The following is an 11045-nucleotide window of genomic DNA, read 5'->3' as shown; positions in this document are numbered from 1 at the left end:
TCAAGACATGATTGTAAAGCAATGAGGCTGGTTTTGTATTGTGGTTGCTGAAGGTATCAGTGAGCAGAGGAGGGCAGTATAGGGGGGAACAACTGTTAAAGAAAGGGAAGAGAAAAGAAGTTTCCAGTCATCTCTAAAATTGCTGCAATGGATGGCTACACATACAAATTAGATACAAAGCAGAGGCTAGAGTACAAAAGATAGTATCTGCAAAAGAAGCTGGAACTGAAGACCATAGAACAGTTAAGTCCCCACCTTTAACTCCATCCTGGATTCTTTGAAGGAATGACATAATTACAGGACATCAGGGGACCTGTAATTTAAAAACTGGATATCCCCAAATAAATCTACTCCCATAAGGGTTAATTAATATGTAAGATAATTATTAGGGGTATTATTATCCCCATTTTACAGATAAAGAAACAAAGATTCAGAAAGGTTATGACTTGCCCATATTTGCACAGCTGATAGGTGTCAGATTTGGACTTAAGCCCATATTTTTTTCTGACGCCCAGCCCAGCACTCTAACCACTGAACCACCTGCTTCTTAATACCATATTTTAAAAGTTACAGCCCCAAGATCATCCTTCATATATCACATTTACCTCAAACTAAGGGCAATACCAACCATTCCCTTGGCATTCACCACTTACAGAGTTTTAACATTCTATTCAATGGGATGTTATCCCCGTCTTTTTACCCCCACCCCCAGCTCAGGAAGAAGGAAAGAGCAAAACAACTGGATTTTGTAAAGTTGTGGAAGGATCTCAATATGAACAGATCATTGGCCAAGAATGATATTCAACTGATAAACAGCCTGAGTGCCACATTGGGAACCCCAGTATATTAAAAGAATCAGAAGAAGACCTCTAGGGAGTTTTATGGATCCTTAACAGAAAATTTATGGAAAGGCTTGGACAGGAATCACATAAAATTAGGAGGAATGGAGACCTGAGATCTGCATTGGCATAGTAGAAAGTATGAAATCACTGGTTTATCAAACTAAGGACCTGAACTGGAAGCGATATTGTATCCTGAGCTGCTCAAGTGGTTTTAATTGTGAGCATGGTATTTCAGAAAAGATATTGATAAGCTGTAAGAGGCAACCTGGTATAGTGGGTGTAGGGTGAGCCTTGAGGTCAGGAAGACCTGGGTTCAAGTCCTGTGTTGGTACATCATAGATGGACAAATCACTTCAATTCCCAGTGCCCAGGCAACTCTCTAAAATCATAAATCACAGATGAATGCTGATCTTGAGAGCAAGGACTGGTTTTTGTTTTTGCCCTTAGCACAAGGTATGGCATATAGCACGTGCTTAACAAATGCCAATAGACCAACTGACCAATCTGTTTCAGTGGAGAGAAGTTTTCATAGCAGGGCTTCCAAATTCTAATGAAATCTAGGCCTGAACCCCCCTACCCCAACCAAAAATAAAGGAATAAATGAAGAAATAAATCCATAAGTTATAGAGTAGTATCCAAGAGTATAACCAGGATGAAGAAATGCCCACAGGAGGATCAGCTGAAGGAACTTAAAATATTTAGCTTGAAAAAGAGAAGTCTTAGGATGTTATGTTAGTAGAACTTAAGTGTATGATACACTAGAGGTAAAAGAAGGATCAGACTTATTTTGTTTGGTCTAGGAGAGCAGAACTAATATGGTAGTTAAAAAGAGACATGTGATGAAATGTGTGCAAACAATGAGAGATATCCACAAGTGGAATGGGATGGCTATTGTCGGAGGTAGTTGGTTCCCCCTCCCTTAAAGTCTTCAAGCAAAGGCTGCACAGCCACTTGTTAGATTTTTTGTTCAGATATGATTTGGACTAAATGGTCTCTGAGGCCCTTCTTCAAGTTTGAGATTCTGTGAAGAAGTATCCTCATGAGTCCAGCACTTTTTTTTTGCTTTTTTTTTCGGAGGGGGAAGGTAGGGCACTTGGGGTCAACTGACTTGCCCAAGGTCACACAGCTAGTTTTGTGTTAAGTGTCTGAGGCCAGATTTGAACTCAGGTCCTCCTGACTCCAGGGCTGATGCTCTTTCACTGTGCCACCTTGCTATCCCAAGTCCAGCACTTTCAATACCCCTGTTTATCACCCCCCCTACACACACACACACACACACACACACACGCATGCACGCACACACATACACACGCACACACGCCTTTTCTCAATGGCCTGTGATAACTAAAATTCTATGATAAGGCTTGGATCTTTGTTTCCTATTAAACAACAAACAATATTATTATGATAATTAACATTTTACAGAAGAGGAAACTGAGACAGACAGAGGTTAAATGACTCATCCAGGTTTACAGTTACTAAGTATCTGAAGCTGGATTTGAACTCAGGGCTTCCTAACTCCAGGTCCAGCACTCTACTACACCACCTAGTTGTTCAGTGAAAGGGTCACTATTAAGCATTAAGTCATTTATTCCACTAGCCACCAAAGTGGGTTGTGCTTATCTCAGAGGGTGGCCAAGACAATCCATTTGAATGAAGAAAATAGTAGTATTTCATTTTTATATAAATAATGATAAATTAAGCTTTATTATTATCTAGTCTATGGAACAACATTTTCACCATTACTTGATCCATGTGTCATATGTAGAGGGTAAGGCATCCTGAGGGAAGAGAGAGTGTTTCACAGTGTAGACAGTGATGTCCTCACTCATTCTTAGCTTTCCTTAGATCGTGGTGTAACATACTACTGCAGTGTGCATGTGCCCTGTTAAGTGGATTTACAGATTATATTATCTAGTTTTAATTAAGCTAACCCTCATAAAATGGACAATTGGCTATAAAAGATTTCCTACAAGGAAACCAGTTTGAAGATTATACTAATAATGCAAATACAAAAGAAAATGTCAGAGACATAAGTTGTTGACTTATTGAAGACAAAAAATACTAGTATGGGCCCTTTGGCAGCCACAAGAGGTAAAAACAATGATAATAATCTAACCAGGTTTGATAAGAAGTTTATCCCTTAAATTCAAAGTTATTAAGAAGAGTATTTGAAATCTGGACTTTCATACCAATGCACTATCATTAACAATGAACCCTACCCTGTTGTTGTTATCGTACAGTTGTGTCTGACTGTTCATGAGCCTGTTTAAAGTTTTCTTGGCGAAGATGCTGATGTGGTTTGCCATTTCCTTCTCCGGCTCATTTTTTAATAGATGAGGAAACAGAGGCAGGATTGCCTGGGGTCGCAAAGCTAGTAAATGTCTGAAGCTGGATTTGAACTCGGGAAGATGAGTCTTCCTGACTCCAGGCCCACCACCTGCACCGCCTAGCTATCCAATCTATATATTATTCCCCATCCTATCTGTATTCCTTGAGATTTTAGCTAGTGATGGAATGATACCATCATCATTAGAAAGACATGTAAGATTAAGCTTCTGTTACCAAAAACAATGTGTGTTATCCATTAAAAATAAATGTCCACATGCTTTAAAAACTTGGAAACCATGTTTTCTAACCTGTTTAAAAATCTTCCAGATAAAGAGGTTTGGTTTTTTGGGTTTTTTTTTTGCTTTTTGGAGGGCAATTGGGGTTAAGTGACTTGTCCAAAGTCACACAGCTAGTTTTTGTGTTAAGTGTGTGAGGTCGGATTTGAACTCAGGACCTTCTGACTCCAGGGCCAGTGCTCTACTTACTACTCCACCTAGCTTCCCCCAAATGAAGAGTTTCAGTGGATTTTGAATCTGTTTGTTAAGAATATGAAAAAAATTCAATGCCTTTCAATTAGTCTATAAGGACAAATGATTTGTTTTCAGAGAAGATGGAAATTTCCTAGTCTTTGCAATGAGACCTTTGCAAAACTGGTGAATAGTGTTGAAAAATTAGTGTCATGACCTAAGAAACACAACCAACGATGTTATTTCCATTTGCATTTGTGCATCTCTATGAGGTCTCTTTTTCCACTATGACTGCGATTTAAAACTAAATAAACAGACGTTAGAACCATTCTTTCAAATATCTTTGCTGCAAACTATCAAAGCAACATTTTAAAAAATAATAAAACATTCAGTTGCATTGCTCTTGGTATAAATATTAGTATTATCAATTAAGAATATTACTTTATCTAACAAGAACCCAAAAAGTGTTTTTTGTTTTGGGTTTTTTTTGTTGTTGTTTGTTTTGTTGGTTTTTATTTTTTTTTCCCAAAGTGACTTTCCTAAAGCTTAGGTCTGGTCATATCCCACCCAGCTACCTCCTTCCCACACAAAAAACACACATAATAAACTCTACTGGCTCCAGATAAAAATATCAAACCCTCCGTTTGGAATTTAAATCTTCCCCACCTTTCACCCCCAAGCAAAATTGAGGGTCACATAATGGGTAAACTTGGAAATCTTATATTATAAAGTCCTTGAGGACCAAATCAGCTTATAGAGTTCTCTCTGTGCAGCAAAAAGTGAGCATAGTGCCTTGGGACAATCAGATACAGAAGGTCTTGATAATGAAAGAGTGATGATAAAAGAAGCTGTCAATCCCTCACTGAGTTTGTGTCTTCACAGGCTTAGTACAGATCTTGGCAGATCAAAGGGTTCAATCATTTCACAAGCACTGGCTGAAAGCTTGCTACAGCAGTGTAAGATACAGTCATAGAATCCCGTAGTCTGAAAGCTGGAAAGACACACAGCTTTAATGCAGCACAGCAGTTCTTACCTTTTTGGTGTGTCATGGACCGCTTTGACAGCCTGGTGAAGCATATGGACCAGTTTGTAGAAGGAACTTTGGTTCCAGGAGCCAGCCCATAAATTTAGGAGACAGAAAAATGTTGTTGGTTTTTTCTCCCCTAATGGCACAATAAAGACTTTATCACTCACAACGATGCCGTGTTTTATCATCCCTTGGCCTCTGTCTACAGCCTTGATTTTTATGGTATTTCTCTTGTAACTGTGATTACCTTGGCCCTCATTTCCTGAAGGCCAAGTACAGTACATTACATTTCATCCCTTCCCCCAGGGTTCTCCAGTAGCACCCTTAAGAGGGTTGGGAGGAGAGGGTGTCTCTGTTTCTTCCATTGATTAAGCCCTTGTGTTTCTCCAATTTTAGGGATCCCCAGTGCCCCAGTTCCATTTAACAGTCAGATTAGCTTTTACTAAGGAATATTTACTTCAAAAGTATAACAGGAACATTCAAACTTTCCATCCCCAACATCTTGGGGGCACAATCTCCCTTTCTCTATCCCTCCTTTGTCTCTGGGGAAGAGAGGAACATTAGGTTTATAATTTAGCTCAGTTCTTACAAGCATAGTCTCACCAAGTTGCAAGTCCAAAGTTCCCTGGGTTTGCACGCAGGCATCCTACCAGGCCTACCAAGACTTCTCTGCTCAGCTGGCAGAAACATCCTAGATGCCAAGGTCACCATGACTCTAGCTCCTGGTCCAGGACCCTACCACTTGTGCCTGGAACCAGAACAGACCAAAACTTCAAGCCCATTTCTCAGGGCCACAGGGCTTAAGGAGAGGAGGAAGACAGACATTCTCTCTTCTTTCCTGTCCCCATCGCAACTTAGTACATAGTGCTCATGCTGTGGGTGAACAGGGCCCATACCCCTGGACAGCATGCAGTCTGTTAGTTTTAAAGATTCATCCCATTACAGCTATGTGGCAAAATGGAAAGAGAATAAAGAATGTCTTCTCCCTACTGTCAACCCCACAGGAGCCTTCATCTTAGGTGATCTCAGTATATACCAAATCTAGGTTACACTATTAATATTAATGTCACAAAATATTGCACCCTTCTTCTCTCTCAATCTCCCCCACCATTTCCTCATGCCCTGTTTTCCTCATTTGGACTTTTGGCACATAGGTGGTATTGGAGAGAGGACTGGACCTGGAGTCAGATAAGCCTGAGTTCAAATCCTGTCTCGGATACTTGATAGCTATTTGACTCTGAGCAAATTATGTGACCTTTCTAAGTTTCAATGTCATCATCTGTAAATCTGGGGATAATATTAGCACTTCCCTCACAAGGTCATTGTGAGGATCAGATGACATGATGTGCACAAGTATTTTGCACACCTTAAAGTGCTTTATAAATACTAGCTATTAGGTATCTCCCACTTCATCTTCCCCCTAACTAATCTACTTTATCCCTTCCACCATATGTCTATACCCAACCTCCCTTGCCTCAGTGACTTCAGACTCTCACTTCCTTTTGTGTCCACCTTCTTCTTCATTGTTCAGATGTCAGTGCTCCAGAATAGCCCCATTTTCTGCAGGGTATTTAACAAGAAGCAGAGAGTGGAGGGATTGTCATCCTTCAGAATTCCCCACTGTGGACCTTCTCCATTGCTCCTTCTGTCACCAAAATTTCAAGATATCAGAATTAAATGGCCTAGGCAGACTGACGATCAGGATTTGTTACCTAGGTGAAGTGCTTGTCCAGGGTCACAGAGCAGGTCATTGTCAGAGTTGGGACTAGAACCCAGAATTCCTTCTGAGATATCACATTTCTCCAGTTCCTTCTTCTACATAAAGCCTTTCCTCTCCCTATCCCCACCTAATGCTAGTGCCCTGTTCCCAAATTTACTTGTATTTATTCTTTTTATCTAGCAACAAGTATTTATTAAGTTCCTACTATGGGCTACTAATGTGCTATTAAGTACTATGTATGCTATTAAGCTACTGTGTACACTGTGTTAGGCACTGAGGATATAAATCCAATTGGCGTAATCTCTAGTCTCAAAGAACTTACATACAAATTGAGGTAGGGGAGGGGAGAATGAAATATATAAGTATATTCAGAATAAACATAAAAGAAATAAGTACATTGTAGTTAAAATAAAAATTAAAAAGACACTGGCATTTGGAGGAGAGTAGGAAAAGCTTCATATAGAAAATTATGCTTGTTGTTCATCCATTTTAGAAGAGGACCGATGACATCACAGGTGATGTCTTGACTTGCACATGAACTGGATTTAAGTGAGGCAGCGCAGCACAAAGTAGTCAGCCTTTTTCTTCCAGAGTCATTGAAGTCCAGCAAGACAAAAGTCAGGGGACTGGAGATGGCCTGGGATGCAGCGGATGACCTTGCCATCTTCAATGTCTGACCAACCTCTAAGCACTCACAGCCCATTCTACCAGGAGACGTCTTCACTTGCTTGGGGTAGACATCTCCCTAACTCACCAACAATTGTGAGGCCTGTTGGTTGCTCTCAACCTGGTTTAGACCGTCTGCCGAGATGGTTTTACCAGGTGTGACTGCTGCACATGCTACAGCTTCCTGGAGCTGCAGGTGAGAGTTGGGTGACACGTGGACACCAAAGATAGATGAGCAGCCTCACACCACAGGTGCTAGTCTTCCTGAATCTTGAAAGAAGGGAAGAATCCTGTGAGGTAGATGTTAGAATATGTTTGTTCTAGGTATGTGTGAGAGCTAAAACAAAGACACAGAGACAGAGTGGTCAGAGTGCTTTGGGAGAAACTGAGAGAAGGCCAGTCAGGCTGGCTCAGAGTTTAGAAGAGGGAGTAATGCATGAAGAGTCAGGAAAGATAGGTTGGGGCAAGGCTTATATTTCATTCTAGAGGCAAAAGGCTGTTACTGGAGTTTACTGAGTCAGGGAATTACACGATCAGATTTGTAATTAAGGAAAATTATTTTGACAGTGGTGTATAGGAAGAATGATAGGAGAGAGATGCTAAGTAAGAGGCCATTGCAATACTCCAGACAAAAGCAGAGGAGGGCTGGAACTAAGGTGGCAGCTGTGTGGGTCAAGAGACGGGGTCAGATTCGAGATCTTATACAAGCAGAAATGGAAAGATTTGGCAGCTGGTTCAGTCTGGGGGATGAGAGACGGGGAGTTGAAGATAACACCAAGGTCGAAAACTTGGAAGACTGGAGGAATGGTGATGCCTTTGACAGAGAGTTTGGAAGGGGAGTGATAAAGATGATGAACCAGCAAAGCAAATGGAGAAGAAACAATTAGAAAGGTAGGGAGAGAATCAGAAGTGTCTTAAGTATCTCCCCGCTTTATCCATTATATTTGAATCCCTAATGCCTTGAACACTTGGCACATAGTAGACATTTAAGAAATACCTAATTGAAGAAGCGATTGATTGATTGGACATTGATTTTAAGTCACCACAGTAGGAAAAGTGATTGAACTTGTCCTAATTTGGCTAAAGCATTTTAAAGACTGATTTTTGTGTGTGAAAAAAAAAATAGGAAGAGAGTTAAAAGGTATCTCAAGGTATCTTACTGAGTCACTGATGGATTTTGTGGTCATTTTTTCTACTTTGATTTCAGTCAAGAAATATTCATTGAGCACCTAAGGGTGCTCAGACTAGGTGAAGCAACAAGACACTGAGAGTACCAGGCACATCAAACAAGGGCCACCATGGCCAGCACCATCTCCTTTCAGCCTGGGTCCATGAATTCAAGAGCCCCTAGAATAAGAACCACCGTCTTCTCCATGTGTGGTCACCAGCCTTGCTTCCAGCCTGGTCCCATAGCCATCACAGAAGGAGCCAAGGGAATAATGAGGAAGAGAAGGAGGAACTGGGACCATAGGAAGAGAGAGAGCCGAGAGGCACTGGTCAGTGAAAGGGATGAGGAAGAGAAAAGGGAGGTTAGGAGCCCCCAAATGAGAGGGAGGACAGAACATTGAAAGAGCACTGGACCTAGAGTTAGGGGACCTGGGCTTAATTCTCAGCTTCACTGGGTAATAGCAGATCTTAGATTCAGAACTGAAAGGGATTGTAGAGGTCATCGAGTCTAATACCCTCATTTTACAGAGGAGGAAACTGAGGCCCAGAGGTGGTAAGAGCCTTGCCTGAGCTTGCAGCGTAGAGAGTGGCTGAGTTGGGCTCTGCACTCAGATTCTCCAACTCCAAAACTAGCACTCTCTGCTGGATGCCGTGAAGTCAGTCCTCGTAGTCATGTGACCTTGCCAAAGTCACCTACCCTTACTCTCTACCTCCCAGGGATGATGCAAGGAAGGTGCTTTATAAACCTTAGAGCACTGCATAAAAGTGAGTGGTTATTGCTTTAGGGAGGCCTGACCAAATTTTAGGCCACTGTTATTGTCTCACCTGCCTTCCCCACAGTTGGTTGCCACCTCCTTGTATACTTTTATGACCCCTACAAGTGCTTTTGTTGGTTTGGGGACGTTGGGCAGTGATGACAAATGAATCCATTTCCAGAGGTGAGAAAAGACCAGTGAGTAGCTCTGTTACCAGGGCAGAAGAAGTCATTCTTCAGTCAAAAACTGCTGAAAAATAAAGCAAAGACCTGTGAACATGGAATCTGGAGCATATTCATCAACAAGTACTGAGTTATTCTGATTTATTTCCACCTCATTTTCCCATGAGCAGCTAGGTAGTGCAGTAGATAGTAGTTCAGGACTGGGGCTGGAGTCAGAAAGATCTGAGTTCAAATTCAGCCTCAAACACTTCCTAGCTATGTGAACCTGGGCAAGTGACAACCCTATTTGCTTTAGTTTCTCATCTCTAAAATGAGGACTCGCTGGAGAAGGAAAGAGCAAACCACTGCAGTATCTTTGCCAAGAAAACCCCATGAACAAAGTCCTGGGCGTCCCATAGAGTCAGACACAACTGAATGACTCAACAACATTCTCCTTTATTGTTTGTATTCCTGGTGCTTGCCATACCCGCCCTACCTGGGTGTGGAACCACCATCCACTCAAAAATATGAACACAGAAGTAACAGTCAACTCATTCAAAACCTTAACAGGAATCTCTTCTACCTTATCCTTGGCAGATAATTATATAGCCGCTGCTCAGACACCAAGGCTGAGGAGCTCACTGCCTTCCCAAGTCACCCAAACACACTTTGTACTGCTTGGTTAGGAAGTTTGCCCTTACACGGGCTTGAAATCAGCTTCTCAGTCACTTCCATCCACTGCTCCTAAATCTGCCTTTGGAAACCAGACAGAATGAGTATGAGCCTTCCTCCATATAATAGCACTTCAGTTAACTGAAGACAGCTACTATGTCCTCCGCCAGATCTTTCCTTCTTTGTGTTAAATGTCTGTACTTCCTCCATTTTCATAGAATATGGCTTATGGTCCTTTCATCAACATAGTTTGTTGACATCTCTGCCGCTTATTCCATGCGTCAGACAAATTGGAATATTTGTTACCCCCAAATACACTGGAAACCATGCCATTCAGTGATGAAGGATCTTATGATTTGTAGATGATTGGCCCAGAAAATCGTGGGTTTTAGGGATTGATGGGACCTTAGGAACTCGATTGAATTCAACAAGCATTTATTAAGAAGGGAAGTATGGCACAGGGAAAAATAGGACCTGGGTTCAAATCCTATCTCTGAAACTTACTACTTTCATAACCTTGGACCAGTCACTTATCATTCATGGCTAGATTTGAAGCTTTAATATATTTTTTAATTTGGAAGTTGTGGTCAAAATCTAGAACTTGGAAGAGACTTCTGGGTCATATGACCAACAAGATGGAGGAGTAGACATTTTCTCTGATCCCGACCTCTGAAACCTCTCCAAGACAAAGCAACTTTGGCTTTCTCTATCATCTAGGACACCTGGAACCCAAAAGAAGGCATAATGTCGGGGCAGCCAGGTAGCACAGCGAGTAAGAGCAACAGCCCCAGTGTCAGGATGACCTGCGGATTGAATCCAGGCTCAGACACTTAGCACCCACCCAGAAACACCTTGCTGTGTAACCTTGAGCAAGTTCCTTAACCCCAATTGCTTAGGGGCATCCAGGTGGCTCAGCGAGTAAGAGCGCCAGCCCCAGTGTTGGGATGACCTGGGGATCAAATCTGGGCTCAGATACTTAGCACCACACCCAGAAATAACTGGCCGTGTAACCTTGAGCAAGTTACTTAACCCCAATTGCTTTAAAAAAAAAAAAAGGCATAGCTGGCATGTTGGATCAGACATACCCAAGTGTTGGACTCTCCTGTCCTCTCAATCCCAAGGATATAAAGTTAGGCATAAAATTAGAACAGCAAATACATAATTATTATTGTTTGTCCTTCATTCTTTTTTTTTTTGCCTTTTTTTTGGAGGGCAATTGGGATTAAGTAACTTGCCC

General features: G+C 41.6%; 1 long non-coding RNA gene across 1 annotated transcript; it reads right to left on the bottom strand.

Annotated features, from left to right (window-relative positions):
* Positions 1–6722: 6722 nt before the first annotated feature.
* Positions 6723–9219, bottom strand: LOC138169078 (uncharacterized). The gene is made up of 2 exons (XR_011170262.1): positions 9046–9219; positions 6723–7390 (listed from the first exon to the last, which is right to left on the bottom strand). It is a non-coding gene; the product is annotated as an uncharacterized lncRNA (long non-coding RNA).
* Between the last annotated feature and the right edge of the window lie 1826 nt (positions 9220–11045).

This window comes from Petaurus breviceps, unplaced genomic scaffold, assembly GCF_028583685.1.
Source record: "Petaurus breviceps papuanus isolate PSGF00001 unplaced genomic scaffold, PetGlider_PUasm1.0 37, whole genome shotgun sequence".
Lineage (NCBI taxonomy): Eukaryota > Metazoa > Chordata > Mammalia > Diprotodontia > Petauridae > Petaurus > Petaurus breviceps.
This window is presented reverse-complemented; position numbering and strand designations above follow the sequence as displayed.